At 43.7% G+C, this 16,103-nt stretch overlaps 1 protein-coding gene across 3 annotated transcripts in view; it reads right to left on the bottom strand.

Moving 5' to 3' along the window:
* LRRN1 (leucine rich repeat neuronal 1) overlaps positions 1 to 14,808 on the bottom strand; it is a 48,053-nt gene extending 33,245 nt beyond the window's left edge. Inside the window, exons 1-2 of one of the 3 annotated variants that reach the window (XM_030921372.1) lie at positions 14,302 to 14,785; positions 13,159 to 13,440 (exon numbers count right to left, since the gene is read on the bottom strand). The gene's annotated coding sequence lies outside the window, so the exon portion shown is untranslated. Of the gene's footprint in view, positions 1 to 13,158; positions 13,441 to 14,301 lie in introns of all 3 variants that reach the window. The other 2 variants (XM_030921402.1, XM_010365787.2) reach the window with 2 other exon arrangements.
* Positions 14,809 to 16,103: the final 1,295 nt, after the last annotated feature.

Here is a 16,103-nt window from a genome sequence, read left to right as displayed (position 1 = left end):
AGAGGGATGCATACATTCAAACAATAGCATAAGGGATGGGCAAGGTTAAAGTCAACTCAAAAAGGATGGGCAAGCAACCCTGAGTGAGCTACCACAGGATGCAGAACCCAACAAGAAGCAAGGGACCCATTCATGGGTACAGTCCATATACATCTGATTCCTGGGGTACAAAGCAAAGTGGAAAGGGGTACCGGGTGGAACTGGAGGGACATCAAGAATATCCAGCACCATACTACAGCCAGGGGGAACCATTTAATGCCTCTTTACAGGGGAACCATGGGATCCCTTCTATAATTCTGAAAGATGAGTCCACCAGCTGTATGTTAGACTGGAGAGGAGGCACACTACATAGGGGGAAACTGGTTAAGAAGTACTTTCAATAAGCTAAAGGAGAGGTGATAAGGGCTGGAATTGGGGTGGTGTTCACAGGAACAAAGAAGCAGCGCCATATTTAAAAGACACTAGGGAACTATAACTAGAGAGGCATCTATTGGATACTGCAGTTGACTAGATGTGCAGACAGGGGAGGGAAGAGTTAAAAATAATTTCAAGGTTGAGCCTGAGTGATGTGATAATAGCAGTTCTCAAAACAAGATAAGGGCCAGCAATGGCAGGAGCTCATTTTGGGAGTGGGGTGAGTTTCCATTTGAATGATTAGAAGAGGGTGGGAAAAGACAGGTTGGAGTACTTCTCCTCCTGGTTCCCTCCCTGCTGCGTTAATAGGCAGGGGTTTCGTTCCTCTACAAAAGGAACATTCTCTCTCCTCTTGTACAGCCACAGTTCACTCTGCATCCCGGAAACCACTTCTTCCTCTTGCTGCTTCAGTGATGTTGTGATTTTCAGGGTGAAAATATGCAGCAGGCATTTGGAAACATAGAACTGGAGTTTGGGAGTGACGCTATGGTTGGAGACAAATTTGGGAGTTTTTCTCATAATCTAGTAAGTAGAAGACTTAAGATCTCAAGAGACACAGAGAGAAAAGCAGGTTAGGAATAAAAGGGTGCAGGGGAGTCCAAGATTTACTGCCATAAAGCATGCAATAAAGGATAACTCAGCATCTTGCTGAAAAATAACCAACTCTACCCCCACTATCTTTTTCTCATAAGTATTTGGTAATAGTGTCTAAATTTACTTATAAGTCAATACAAAGATGGAACTAAAACAAATTGTTACAAGGGCAAAATGCTAACTCAGTGTTGAAATGGTCTAATATTACCACCCATAATTAAGATCAGGCAGAAAAGTACATCTCTCCACTGAGGACAAATCAATAACAACTAAGTGTTATGGTCATTACAGCTCCAATGAAATTGCCATCTAAAGCTTGTGGAGGATCTTGTCCACTCACCATCAGTCACCTTTGTTCATGCGAACAGCAGCCAGATGTGGCTAAGTGCATTTTACACACACCAGCAATCACCTCTGTTCATGCGAACAGCAGCCAGATATGGCTAAGTGCATTTTACACAATGAGTTCATGAATGAGAATGATAGTGCATGCATGAAGCATTTGCATGCCAAGCAAGAGAAATGTTTCAGCTATCACCAAACTACTATAAAAAATCTACATCTGTGGGCAACACAGGTGATGTGTTGTCAATTAGCAAGTGTCTTAATCAGAGGTTCACTACAATGAAAGGAAAATGTAGAACAGGGAAGAAAAAGGCAATGAAGAGCAGAAAATAAAACAAAGTAAGCTAATTTACTAGACACTATGTGCCATGTTCACATGCATTATATCTTCCCATTCAGAGAAGTTAATCAGCATGCTCAAAGCCACACAGAAATGGAGAAGAAACTTTCTTCCTGGTGTGCCCGACTTGGCATATGCCAGTCCACACATGTAAGACACTGGCATGCCACCCAACCGGCCAAGACTCAATAGAATTGCTCACACAATTTCCCTCTCCACCAATTCAACCCTTCTGTTATGGTGACATATCTCTTTGGTATAGGATGCAGTCTCTTCCTTTGCTGAACTTTGTACAAGTTCTGCCTTCTCTGAACTCCAAGTGCACTTTGGAAGTAGGCAGAAAAGAAGGTCCCCTTTTATTCTATTCTAAGCCTCACTGGTCTTCTCCCTGTTGATCAAGCATACCAAAGTCCTTCTCACCTCTGGGCTCTGGCTTACCAAGCTCTTCCCTCTCCATACCCTTTGGCTGGCTAACTCTCCCATGACCTTCAGATTTTGGCTTAAATAAACGTCACTTCTTTAGGAAGGTCTTTTCTTCGAAGGCTTTATGTTACATTCTCCTGGCCTCATGTACTTCTTCACTGGACTTAACACAGCCATCATTTTACACTTACTTGTGTGATGATTGGATTATTGCTTTTATCTCACATCAGACAGCAAGCTCCACATGGGAAAGGAGCACACATCATCTGTTTTGCTCACCACTGTACTCCCAGCTCACAGAAGAAGATCTGCACACAAGTGGGGCTGTCGATATCCGCCAAATGACTGCAGTGAATGTCATGTTCTAAGAACTGTACCAAGTGCTTTCCCATACATTCTCATAGCAGCCCTATGGGTAGACATTATTTCTCCTTTCTACAGATGAGTTTGGGGGCAATAAATTGAGTCTTTTAACCAATACTGAGCACAGCTATTACGTGACAGAGTTGAGATTCAAACCCGTCTGGTCTGAGCTCCTGTTTTTCTGCTTTGTTGCAGAATTCCTACAGATGATCACTTAATTATTTTGATTTGCTTCTATTCACTCTATCTCCCCAATGAGTCTGGAAACTCGTCTGGACAGAAATAACACCATGTACATTTTCTTCAACCCTCATATTACCTTTCTAATAGCACTTGATACTCGATATGCATTTAATGAATACTTTTTGATTAATAACACTTCCTTGGCAATAATATCACAAAAAGCATTCCCAAATGAGCTCAACTTTCTATAATAACCTCTCTAAAGCAGTAACATAGTAATATCTCTGAGTATAATACAGGTTTATGAACTACTCATTTTCTACCAAAATACAGATGAAATAACTTTGTAAAAATTACTTTAAAGAAGCAATATGGCAAAATGAAATAGACATATGATACGGAAATTCCTTTCCTCTTTCAATGACTGAATATTTGCTAAGTACATTTTCCACATGCCAAATGCTTTCATAGGTGCCAGGGACCTAAGACTCAGTCACAGTCTTTTCCCTTAAGGAGCTGCTTGGTGGTGGTGGTATTACAGGATGTAAATAAAGATAACACATGCTAGACTTGAGTGAGGACAAGGAGATGTGGGGAAATCAAGGACAGTGTGACTAACTCCGTCTGGAGGAAAACCAGAGTTAAGAGTATTGTTCCTACGCATACTTCTTACTAGCTGTAAGATACTGGGAAGATCCTTGTCTCGGGTGTTTTTTTCCCACATCTTTAAAATGGGGATAATACATAACTCCCAGAGTTGGTATGTGTTCCTCTCAGCACACTTAGAAAACTCTATTTATTGGCTTGCAAGGGTAGCCAGGTGACCAGCTGTGCGGTACTGGCTTTCCCCCAGAGCTAAGAGTATGGATATCTACAATTACCTGTAAATGTGGTCACAGCAATTGGGAAGCACTGATGATGAGGATTAAACAAGACAATGAATATGAAGTTCTCTACAAATAATTACTATTTCCATCTCACAAAGAATTCAAAGAAAATCAAGTTAATGGTATCCTCAACTCTTCCCTTCATGTGCAAGTGAAAATCAGCTAGCTGAAACATGGGAGGTACTGGGGAGGCCAACTCATAGCAACCGGCCTCTGTGGGTTCACCAGGGATCTCCCTAAGGGTCACACCTGATTTGGCTTACCTGGTGACTGTCTCTCTTTTTTTTTCTTTCTTTTCTTTTTTTTAAGAGACAACGTCTTGCTTTGTCACTCCGGCTAGAGTGCAGTGGTGTGATCAGGAATCACTGCAGCCTGGACCTCCTGGGTTCAGGTGATCCTCCCACCTCAGCCTCCCAAGTAACTGGGACTACAGGTGTGCACCACCATGCCCAGCATGCCTGGTGACTTTTTCTTGCTTCCAGAAAGATTTGTGGCTAAATTGCACTGTTCTAATCTGGTCCTAACCAGGAGCCTTGTGGTTTGGTCAAGATATAAGGTAATGTTGTATAATGACGATGATACTAAGAATTAACAATAACAATGGTAGCTGCATTGTCTATGGACCATTTACAAGACGCTCAGCATTGTTCTCAGAGTTTTACATGGCCCAACAACCTTAATATCACAATGGATGCAGAGAGATGAAGCTTTTGGGTTTGTTACAATGTCTTAAGTTCAGCTCTTCTTGGTGGAATGATAACTCTGAATCTAACCCATTCTCTTTATTTGGAAAATGTGATTCCATGAATTACCATTTAGGGACATTATAATATTTCCAGACAGAAAAGAGAGAGTGGGATACAGAAGAGGATCTAGAAACAAACAAAAAAAGGCTCTAATGTATTCACCTGTTTGCCAGTTCTTTCAAGGCACATCAGCAGAATCCAGATTTCTCATGTCTGGACAAATATAAAGCAATCTAGGGGTCTACCATGAAAGGTGACAGCCATGTGAACTACTGACTTCATAAAATATCTAGTCTGAGTCTTCTTGTCCCTTAAAATCTCTCTCCTTGCCTCAGAATTAGCATCCTCAGAATGCAGACCTTGTAGCAGCAGAAATATCAGATGTGAACATAAATACTTCTACTCATTGCTACTGTATGCTAAGTATGTACCTTGGAACAGGAACTGTTCTAAGGACTTTATATGCATGTTCTCACTGAATGATTCCAACGATTCTAAAAGGCAGGCTCTATTATTATCCCATTTTGCAGATGTAGATACTGAGGTTCCATGAAATCACTCTAGATCACAGAGCTGAGAAGCAGTTCTGAAACTAATTCTTCCCAAATCTAGGACATGCCTTGTTACCCACTCCTTCCCCTGCCTTAGGCTGCACATCCTGTAACACGATGGCAATGACTGACACATTGCTCTGATGCTTCACTTGCCTGTCAGAAGGACACCTTAAAGCAAAACAATCTTTAGAAGCGAATCGCAAGTAGTAGTTTTTAATACTGCTAGCAGTTTGAAGCTCATAAAAATCATTCAGTACTCTTCATGGTCAGGCGTGGTGGCTCACACCTGTAATCCTGGCACTTTGGGAGGCCGAGGCAGGTGGATATCTTGAGGTCAGGAGTTTGAGAGCAGTCTGGCTAACATGGTGAAACCCTGTCTCTACTAAAAATACAAAAATTAGCTGGGCATGGTGGCAGGCACCTGTGATCCCAGCTACTCAGGAGGCTGAGGCACAAGAATTGCTTGAACCCCGGAGGCAGAGGCTGCAGTGAGACAAGATCGCGCCACTGCACTCCAGCCTGGGCGACAGAAACAAGGCTCCATCTTAAAGAAAAAAAAAAAAAATCATTCAATACTATTCATTAGATTCAGCAACCTACTTATTTCTGCAAATATCGGCAGTAATTTTTTCAAAATTAATCACTTTACGTGTCTTTTCCCTGTGTAACAAAAGATGCTTTTCAATTTTTAGACACCTTCTAAATTTAGACAATGATGATATAACTTAATAGGCAGTGAGATGGTAATGGTTAGGAGAATGCAATCTGTATGCATTCTCATCCATTTAAAATGATTTAAAGAGGGTTTATAAATATGTTGTTAATAATAATTTTAAAAGATAATTCAATGATTGGTTAAATAGAAATACCAAACTAGATTTCAAAATTAAAAGTAGTAAAAAAAAAAAAAAAGGTGATTTATTTTACATAGACTTTAATATGGAACCATGTAATTTTTTGAGTGGAATGGGCTGAGAGCTAACGTAGTCCAGTTCTCGTTTTATCGCTGCAATTAAAGAGGAAGAAACATAGCCAAGCACTTTTAACAGTACAGGTGTCAAGTCAGACAGACCCAAGTTCAACCCCTGCTTCTCCACTGACCAGCTCTTCCCCTATCATTCACAAGTCACAGAGGCAGTTCTTGAAAATGCCCTGCCTGGGAAGCAGGAATGCCATAAACTGAGAATTCAAATAAAGGACTCTCCTCTAAAACAGATGTGTATCCATTCATTCACTCATCCACTTGACAAATACTTATTACATACACACTAGTTGTCTGACCTTGGGCAAGTTACATAGTTGCAGTCTGCCTTGGTTTCCTGAGCTATAAAGTGGGTGTCTACATTACAGAGTTGTTGCAAGGATTAAAGGAGTTAATCACAACACATAAGGTGTTGGTGGTGGGTCCCAACACGTTGGAAAGGCACAGTGTAGGATATCATTATTCTACTGCTACTACTATATGCTACGTTAGGAAAAATGGTGGTCACTAAAGCATCTCATTTGCATAGAACTAATCTCTCGCTCCAGAGATCAATCCTGGTAGTGAAGCCATTTGGGAACTTGTTCACCGGGACTCCATTTTGACAGTGTGAATGAATGCATGAAGAGAAAAATATCCCACCAGCATTTGCCCACATATTTCGTGTTTTGCCTTCAGATGGCTTTGAAGTGACCTATGTTTTTCACATGGCCTTCACGTGAGAAAGGATGTTTCTGAGTATGTGAGGAAGCTGGCTATGTCCCTGTAGAACACAGCAAAGCTAACTGGTCCTTTGGGGGTTAGGCCTTACATGTAGTCCTCACTGCACAGAACCACAATCAGTTGGAATAACAACCTGGAGAAAGCCAGTCATTGCTACTGCACTGTCCTTATGGTTCTCTGATGGTCTGAAGAGTTCATGTAGATTCCACATGTGTCCTGGAAATGCTCAGGATATGGCTGAAGTCCTACCTAACTCTCACTCCTGATCCTGGAAACCACAGAGAATGAAAAGAACCTTGAGTAGTCATGTGGCTTCTCAGTCTTACTTCTCATAGGAAACCTTACACTCATCAACCCAGAGAAACCAGAAATAAGACCTTGAGGGAAGGTTCTCTCCAAAACTCGTTCTGATGTGCAAGTCTTACTAAACAAACAAGAAACAAACATAAACTTGTACGAAATCTGTCTTCCCTGCTCTATATGTGTGATATGTGTGCATATCTGTATACACTGGTCATTATTCTCTGAAAGTTAAAATGTTCCTATCAAAGAAAAAACAAAAATCAACAAAAAATCATTAAAAAATGTCCATTCGTCCCACATGTTCTGGGTTGTCCCATTTTCTATCTTGTTTTCTAAATCTAGCTGCACTCTCCTATGAACCTTCCTTCCCAGATTGTCACAAGTATTTTTTAAGTGGCTAAGGTCAGCTTAAGATAAGCCATTAGGGAGGAGGTGTGACTAATCCTTAGGTGGAGGGGAAACCCAGTTGAAGTTTCCCTGCATGATACTTTTTAACTGATGCGTCGCAGGTCCTTGCTTTTTTCGGTAACCCAAGAGCTAGCATGCTGAGTCACCGTCATCTTGTTACCGGTTAGGACTCCACAGTTTAGGAAGCAGCTACCATCTGAGTGGAAGACACTAGGTCTGAGAGAGGCAGGAGTCTCATGTCTCATCCCACCTCCAGTCTTCCCCTAGATGCGTGACCCCAGACAAATTCAACTTGTGCTAGGAAGAGGAGCCTCACAAGACCTCTTCTTTTATAGATGAACTTCGTTGAGTGACTTGTCCACAGTCACAATGAACCTTTCCATGACTCTGATCTCTCAGTTATTGGGGAAAAGGAGAAAGAACAATCACATGTGGTATCTCAGGATGTTACAGGTCAAATGAGATACATATTTAAGGATCTGGCAAAGTTTAAAGCTCTAAAATATGAGGCAGTGACAGCTTTGTCAACTCAGCTCTATCTTCTCTTCATGCAGCATGTGCTGTCCTATGTTTATTGCTATCGACTTTCTGTTTCCAGCCTCCTCTCCTGTTTACTCAAGACACACTGAATTCTGACCAAATCCTACAAGGCATTAACTCCATCTTCAGTTTAAAGTTCTCGACAAACTTAAGGAGTCTACCCTCTCTCAAGCAACCATCCAACCCACTATGTTCAACGAGGCTAGATCGAAAATCGTCTCCCGCTGAGCACTTGTGTGGCAGGTAAAAGCCCGTTCTGTGAATTAACCAGTACGTTTCATAAAGCCTCTGCTGGCAGCCGACATCTGAATTAAGGCTGCTGCTTTTGTACTTCTGTAGCCTGCACTCTCACCATCATAGCACACTATGCTGCACTTGTCAGTCTCCTTTCTGTAACCCCGACTAGACTGAAGCTCACTGAGGGCAGAGGCAGGATCCTTGGCACTGATGACATTTGGACCAGATAATTCTTCATTGTGGGGCTGTCCTGTGCTGTGCATTTTGTTGAGCAGCATCCCTGGCTTCTACCCATTAGATGCCAGTATACCACCCTCATTTCTACCCTCACTTGTGACAGCAGCTGACAAAAAAAGGTCTCCAAATATTGCCAAATGTCCCCTCAGAGGCAAAAATCACCCTTGGTTGAAATCCTCTGTGCAGAATGCCTTTTTCATGCAGAGCACTCAAGAAATACTTGTAGAAGAATGCATAGGTTAATGGAAACAAAATGCTGCAATGTACAAGCTGCAGAAAAATCAAGCTAACTTATTTTAGTTGTATTGCTTTCTGTAATGCCTGGCATACAGCAGGTGCTCAACATATACTTGTGGGGTGAACAAATGTTTAATGATTGTAAATGGCTTCCTGTACCCCTGGTAAAATTTTTCCCCTCAGGTGGGCCCAGGTGAGGTGGTGAGCAACTGTCAATGCTAGGGAGAGAACAATAAAATCTCTTAGCTATGGAATTAGGGGCCAGAAACATCACCTTGCAGAAAGGTAGGGGCTGTGCCCAGACCATTAGCTCTCCATATAATTCTAGCTCTTGGGACAGAAATCAAATTATTTGCACTGGTAATATTTAAATCATCTACCAGTGTTCCTGGATCCTTTAATGCACAACTCTGATAGGACCATGAAGCACCAGGAGGATTGCAGGACATCCAGAAGGTCAGACATTGAGTCATTAGTGTCACTGCTGGGAATTGAGCCTGCGCCTTCCTGATCCTCTGTACAGTACTTGATTACACTGATTATTATGGATGCAAATTAAGACTTATCACTATTATGAAATAACAATGCAGGTTAATGATATTCTTTATTGCCATGCTAACATTTTTTTTCTAGAGGGGAAAATTATAGGCATGAAACCAATTAAGCCACCTTTCTTTCTTTTAAAGCTTTTTTAGTTTTTCTAAAGGATGATTCTTTCTGTGGCTCACTGCTTAACAGTGCAAACTCATTTTTTGTTTCCTAGGTCTTATTGAGATAGATGCTAATATTGGTACTGCCCACTGTGCCCCTACAAATTGAAAATGACTAGGCTAATACATTATCTCACAAAGGGCAGTCATAAATAGGAAAAGCAAATATTTTGAAATGAATATTCAATGGACATTCTCCTGAAGAGGTTAGGCATTGCTGGAAATGCCTCCCTTGAAAATCTTTGTTTCCAAGATTTCCCTATCCTGGACACTACTGTAGGATGGCTCTCTTCCCTGGATTGAAATGGTGGCTCCAGAATACAATGGCAGACTAATTTATGTGTTCCCCAAACTTAAATAGTTTTCCTTTACTCCCAGGTCTACAAAATATCTGCCACAGAAACCTCTCACATAGAAGGATGTCATGTCATATGTATATTGTTAATGTAACTATGGTAACCAAAAATGCCACCAGTGTGTCTGTTTCATACACAAATGAGGGGACAGCTGTGGAGTCCACATGTCTGCCAGTGGTATAATAGATGTGAGCTAGGACAGCCTGGGTTGGAAAATTACAACTCATTTATATTAATCAGAGCTTTCAAATAACACTCCAACCTCTGAGCAATAAAGAGTATAAATGGAAGGCAATAAGCCACTCTAAAAGCAGTTTTCACTCCACAGATTTTAAAACTAAGTGTCTTAAGCTGATACAGCAGCATCTTTAGAGGGTACTCTGAAGTCAGAGTGGACAGGACCTTGGGAATGTATTATTTCAAGTTCACCCTTAGCTTCTTCGCATCTCAGTTCATTAGATAAAATGGTTCCATATAAGTTAAATGTTTATGTTAATTGTGGTACTGGAGGTATGGCTTACATAAAACTTTTAGTAATCTCGCTGATTATGGCAGTTAGTCCTTCCAGCCTTATTCTCCCAACTTGATTATGTTATACATGACAAAATTGAAGGCTGGTATGGAGTTAAGCAACTGATCCAAGATCATCCAGCTATGACTGGATAATAGCTTGCTAACCAATCAATCAAGTGATAAAATTGTTAATAACTCCCGACATTTGCCTAGAGCTTTGAAAACATTCAAAAAGTAAAAAATACAATAGTAGTAAAGCTTGCATATTGTTTCTTTTAAAAAACTGTAACATAAAATGGTATGTATTTTAATTATTGGATAATATGCTTAACAGTTCTACAGGGTGCCCATAAAGTCTGGAAACATTTATCATTTTATCATGGATTATAATGCAATGTCAATAAACCATTTATCATGCATTTATCTATATTTGAAAACTTGGGAGGCTACATTCTGTAATAGATCTGTAAAGTAGGTGAATGCTAATATGCTAAAACAAGAAATTAAAAAGCAAACTTCACCTAAAAAGACTTGAGAACAAATGGATCCCTTGGTCACTAAAGTATTGAATTTTACAGATAGGGTTTAACTTTTATCTCTATTCTGTACTTTGAGCCAAAACAAGAGAATAAATGTTTTTCTGACTTCATCTATATAATTTCATCCTGAATTAAATATTAATCAAAGCTCTATTCATGAGTTAAAGATACTTTCATTGTTCCCAGAAACATACGACTCTAAATGAACATATGATTCTAAAATGGAATTTGCTTTATCTCCAGATTGGCTTAACCCAAAATAGATGTTCAGCATAATTTTTAAAAATTAAATACAATATTTGAATAACCTGACATTAGTGCTGAAACGAATCATTCAGAGAACTATTATTTTGTAACTTAAAAATAAATTTTAAGTAAGCATTATGCAAGTCTTGTAAAAATGGCATCTGCATCCTATAATTTACCATATTTTATTTATGACTTATGGCCTACTTATGGTGGTATAAAAAGCCCACCATTCTGATTATTTATCATCATTATTTATATTCCACTGGCTTGGGAAGTAGCAATATAACTCTGTAAAGACCGATTTTCTTTAGTACCTAGTATATTCCCGTGAGTGTCACTGCTTTAGACTATGTGGTAATGGCTCTAGCAGTTTAGGTCAAGAAGGTGGCCTTAGCACAGACTAACTAGTGAGAGATCAGTGGTTGAGTTTTTCCTTGCTTTCCCAGAATTTCAGACATTAACCAGAGCTAGCTGAGGTTATTTTTTTTAGAACCACAGTCTGCAGTTGGATCTGGTCTTGAGATCTTTTATTTAGCAGAATGATCCCTTTCTAATAATTAAACACTTTATTACTTTTATTTACCAAGGAATGAGTTCTAATTTTTCCTTTCATTAGACTTGCAGAATAAAGATTACACAGGCAGGTTAACTGCCAAAGATAAGGTTTCACAAATGTGAGCGTCGTTTTTAAGTTACCAGGTTTCAAAAATACCTTGATAACTTTACAACAAAATGGTTTATAGTCTAGAAATGTCAAGTTTAAGTTACCCTTCAACTCTATCAGGAAGACAGAATCCCAGGCGTGAAGAGCCAAATTAAGAGTTTATTATGATGATTTGTTACTTTCTGACTTCTATATAGCTCTAAGACAGAAAATGCAAACTTGGCTATAACATTTTCTTACTGAAAATAGATTCAATTCATTTTTCCCCTCCTGGGAAAATATCGCCTTATGTATAAAAGGCACTGAACCTGCAAAAATAACTTAAGGGAACATGTAAAATAGCAGACTAACATCTGTTGTCCACCCCTCCCCCCAAACACTGGGCCCTCCAAAACAATGTTGTCTTTTTATTCTGGTGGGGGGTGGGGGGTGTTGTATTTTAATGTCCCTTTCAGTGAATATATAGGATACAGGGGCAAATGCTGTTCCGTGAATAGGTTCTTTTTCCCTTCAACAGTGTTTGAGGTTGACAAAAGAAGAGGCCACTTGGGCTGGTTAGTCGTAGGTATTAATAAAATCGCCTGCCTCACGTGCGGCCCACACTGCCTGCCTTTTGTTCAGCTGTCGCACAATGCCAAGAGGTGAACAGTGCAGTGTGGTCACTCAGCTAATGTTAGACACAGCAGAAAGGCCCTTGCTCCACAGTCTATTGCACGACTGCCTCCCCGTTCACTGTTCTGTGACCTGAAAACCATTAGGGTAACTAGGGATGGGACAGTTGCATCACCTCCAGTTCTACAAGTTTGGTGCCTTAAGAACGGAAATGACTTTGACCAGACAGTGGACATTCTCAGGAGATCTTCATGTCGGTCAACGACAACGATCTTCTACTATAATGAATAGCTCTGAAGATGAGTACCAAATTTGAGCAAGAGTCAAATTATTAAAAGAAAACTCGAAAAGTTGGGTCAATTCAGAAATCATTTCAAGCCGCCGGAAGTGGATTAAAGTTACTGTCTGCTTCACACAAACATTTTCCTAACTAGCACAGGATATCCAGCTTGAATACTGCACGAATATATACAGCCAGGTAAAGAGCAAGCAGCACTTTGAGCTTTCAATACAATAGCACTTAAAGAATTTGTCTCTTGAATAAAGGTGTCAGCAAGCCATGGAATTTCCAAACAGGAAAACTCACACTGCGTCTTTATTCTATTTTCTTAAGGTCTATTGTTAACTGAAGACTCCTTGTCTTTTCCAATTCCTTCATGTGAATGGATGAGGCCAGACATCTGCCAGGATCCGCTCACATTTGCATGCAAATCAGAGACTTCGGGACACATATGGCCCTGGAGCCAATAACACTTTTACTCTAGATTTATACTGATTAAAGTGCCTTCCTGAACTTTCCACTCCTCCAGCCCTAGCTTTTAAAAATGAAATAATGAGCCTATTCCACTAATATTATTTAGACTGTCATGGCAAAACAAAACAAAACATGTTGTCTTTTATCCTCCACGCAAAAGCTCAAGTCGGCAGTACCTGTTCCCTCAGCCAATTAGAATTCCACTTTTCCTTTACTAATTTAGGTTTGGGAATGAAAATACTTACGGTGGGATGGGATTTATACTCTTAGCCTTTGCCTGTGAGGTTCAAGTGCTTCACAACCATTTGTACCTCGGCCAGTCATTCCCTCACGGCCAGGCTCTGTTATTGGCGTTGGGGCTACAGCGGTGAACACCGCAAGCAAGGTCCCTTCTCCTGGATCTGGCATCCGGGCCGCGTTTCCTGGTCCGCATTTCCGCGCGGGCTCCCCTGGAACCGTCCCGGGACAAGCGGCCCTCCCGCTGCTGGACTTTTCCCCCCAACCCCAGACTGCCAGGCAGGGACTCCCTGGGCGAGAGGCGGGCGCCGCGGGAGGCGGGGAAGCGCCGAGTCGGCGGCTGCCCACACCCCTCTCCACGCAGCACAAAGGACACTCGCTGGCAAACTTTCCTCGCTTCTGACCCCGGCCGAGCCAGGAACTCAGCGCCGGCTCTGTTCCTGGCGGGCATGAGGCTTCCCTAACATTTTAGGCTCTCTGGCAAGCGTCCTTAGGGTGCCACTCCTTCTGGGCTCAAGGCTCACAGGCTGAGGTCTGTCCCTGCGTGGACCGCCGAGAGTTGGGTAGATTCTTCCCAAGGCTCTGACTTCAATACTTTCAATGCCTTGTTAATTATGCCTCTTGCCCCTTTCCCTTACCAAGGCCACCGCAAAGACACCTTTTTTCTATTCTCTTCCCATAACCCGTCACTTTCCCTTCCCTCCTCTTGGCCCTCTTTCCAACTCCCTGGGCCCCCTTTCCGCGCTGTTCTCCAGCCCCAGCTGCCTTCCCCAGTTCACATGCCGGCAGCCCTCCTCCCTCCCAGTCCCCGGGCACCACCCTCCCCTGGTCGGCCCCTGAAATCCATCGGGCTCGGCTCCAGTCACTGCCTTTTGCCTATTTCTATCTGGCCTGCCTTCCCAACTAGCGCTCTCCCACACCTTTGTTTTTTGGTAAGGGGGACAGAGGGAAACGGGGCACTATATTCCCGTTTCCCGACTTCGTCATTTTCCCCAGCTCCATGAGCCGCGCCCCCTCGTCCCCCTTAGGCCCGCGATCTTACCCAGAGGTTCCCACACCCTGCATAGTCTCCCACGCCACCAAGTTTGCCTCGACTTCCCCACGGTGCCTCCCACACCTCCCGCCGCGGCGCGGCCGGCCAGGGCACTTACCCCGAGGCCCAGCCGGTGGGGGTGTTGGGGTGCGCACGGACCTGGCACCCGCGGCAGCAGCAGCAGGAGGAGGAGAAAGACGAGGAGGAGGACCGGCTGAGCGGCGCCTCCTTCCCAGCCCGCAGCGCGCACTGGCTCCTCGGGGGACCCCCGGCAGAGCACCAAGACTGGAGACAAGGCGGCGACACAAGCAACAGCTGCTGCACGGGACTGGGCTCAATTGGCTCTTGGAGGCCAGGGCAAGGGGAAGCAGGATTGGGAAGGAGGGTCGGAGAAGTGGGGTGCAGAGGGCGGGGCAGCGAGCTGCCAGGTCCTGAGGAAGGCGCCCCAGGCGCCTAGGGATGCCGCCGCGCCGTGGCCGCCGCCCCGCTGACGCCGCTGGCCCCTCTCCCTGCCCGGCGGGCGCTTGCAGCCGCGGGCGCACGGGCCTCGCCTAGTTCCGCCGCTCGCTGCCTGCGCCTTCGGTGCGCCCTGCTTTGTGCTCCCCGCAGCCGGCGTGCACCTGGTGTAAGCAAAGGCGGTCAGCTGATGGGCCGCGCGCGGATTGGCTGCTCCGCCGTCTCCTCCCCTCCCGCCCGACCCCCTTCCCGGCCTCCCCCTCCCTCCCCCGCCCCCGCCCTCGGCTCAGCCCCGTGCTGGGCACCATCTGTAGACCGCCCAACAAAGGCGCAGCGCGGCGGGCCTCGGGTGGCCGGGCCGCGCTGCGCCGCCGCGGTCGCCGCTGCAGGGAACAGCCGGCCGCCGCTTTTTGTCTAGGGGACAGCAGGCTGCGGCTGGGTAGAGAGGCGAGGCGCATTGCCGTTTCTTAGCAAAAGACTGACCAAAAGAAAAAAAGCGTCCGTGCTAGGAGGCCAGCTAGGCACAATGGGGCCACATCTTTTTGCAAGGTAGAACTCGGGCTCGGGAGCTGAGAATCAGACACAGTTCGGCCTGGGGTTGTGAGAGCGAAGTTTCCGGGTGAAATCCGACCCTGCGTCTTAAAATACAGGGCGCGTCCTCGGGCTATGTGTGCGCGCCCGGGGGTGTCCTCGGCGGAGCTGGCCCGGGCCAGTGTCCTTGCCGCGGGAAGGAGGATTCGGACGCTTAACTCAATGGCGATGCCGCTTCCCATTTGAGGAGGCTTTCCGAAAACGTTTCTGAAACTTTGAAATTACAGCTTTCTGATTTGTTAGGTGTGGAAGTTGTGTTTAAATAGGCGGTGGAGGACTGACTGAGAACGCCGTCTTATGTGGAGGGTGTCTTAGAGAAAGGGGAGGAGAGTGGGGAGGGAATGGGTCTTCGGAAACTGCACGTGAACCTGCGTCTCAACTTCAAAGTCGCCAGCCCGGAACAGGGCTCCAAAGAAGCCTTGGCACCCTTTATTGGGGGAATCGGCTTTAAGCGAAAGCATCATTAGCCCGTCACTACTGAACAACTTCTGGCAAAGGAACGTGGTGACATTTCATCATGATGTCTAAGCTTAGAACTTCTGGAGAATTTGGAAGGATACATTATTAGAGAATCATCTTTTGGATTCTTCAAAGCCACAGGATAAATTCAATGTCAGTAATCATGTTCTTGATCCCTATAAAATTTCTTGGCGTCTCGCGTAGTTTCTGATAAATGTTTGATGTCTTTGTGTGTCTTAATACTTTGTTATCCTGAAACTGTGTCATGTAGACATAAATGGTCACAATTTGTCTTAAAAGGCTTTAGGAAAAGATGATATTAGCACTTGGGCTGGAAGGTCGTGCAGAGCAGAGGAAGAAAAAGGCCCACTGCTGTCTACAAATGAATAGGAAGATTTAAGATCTTTCAAAGCA

Source organism: Rhinopithecus roxellana, chromosome 1, assembly GCF_007565055.1.
Source record: "Rhinopithecus roxellana isolate Shanxi Qingling chromosome 1, ASM756505v1, whole genome shotgun sequence".
Taxonomy (NCBI): Eukaryota; Metazoa; Chordata; class Mammalia; order Primates; family Cercopithecidae; genus Rhinopithecus; species Rhinopithecus roxellana.
This window is presented reverse-complemented; position numbering and strand designations above follow the sequence as displayed.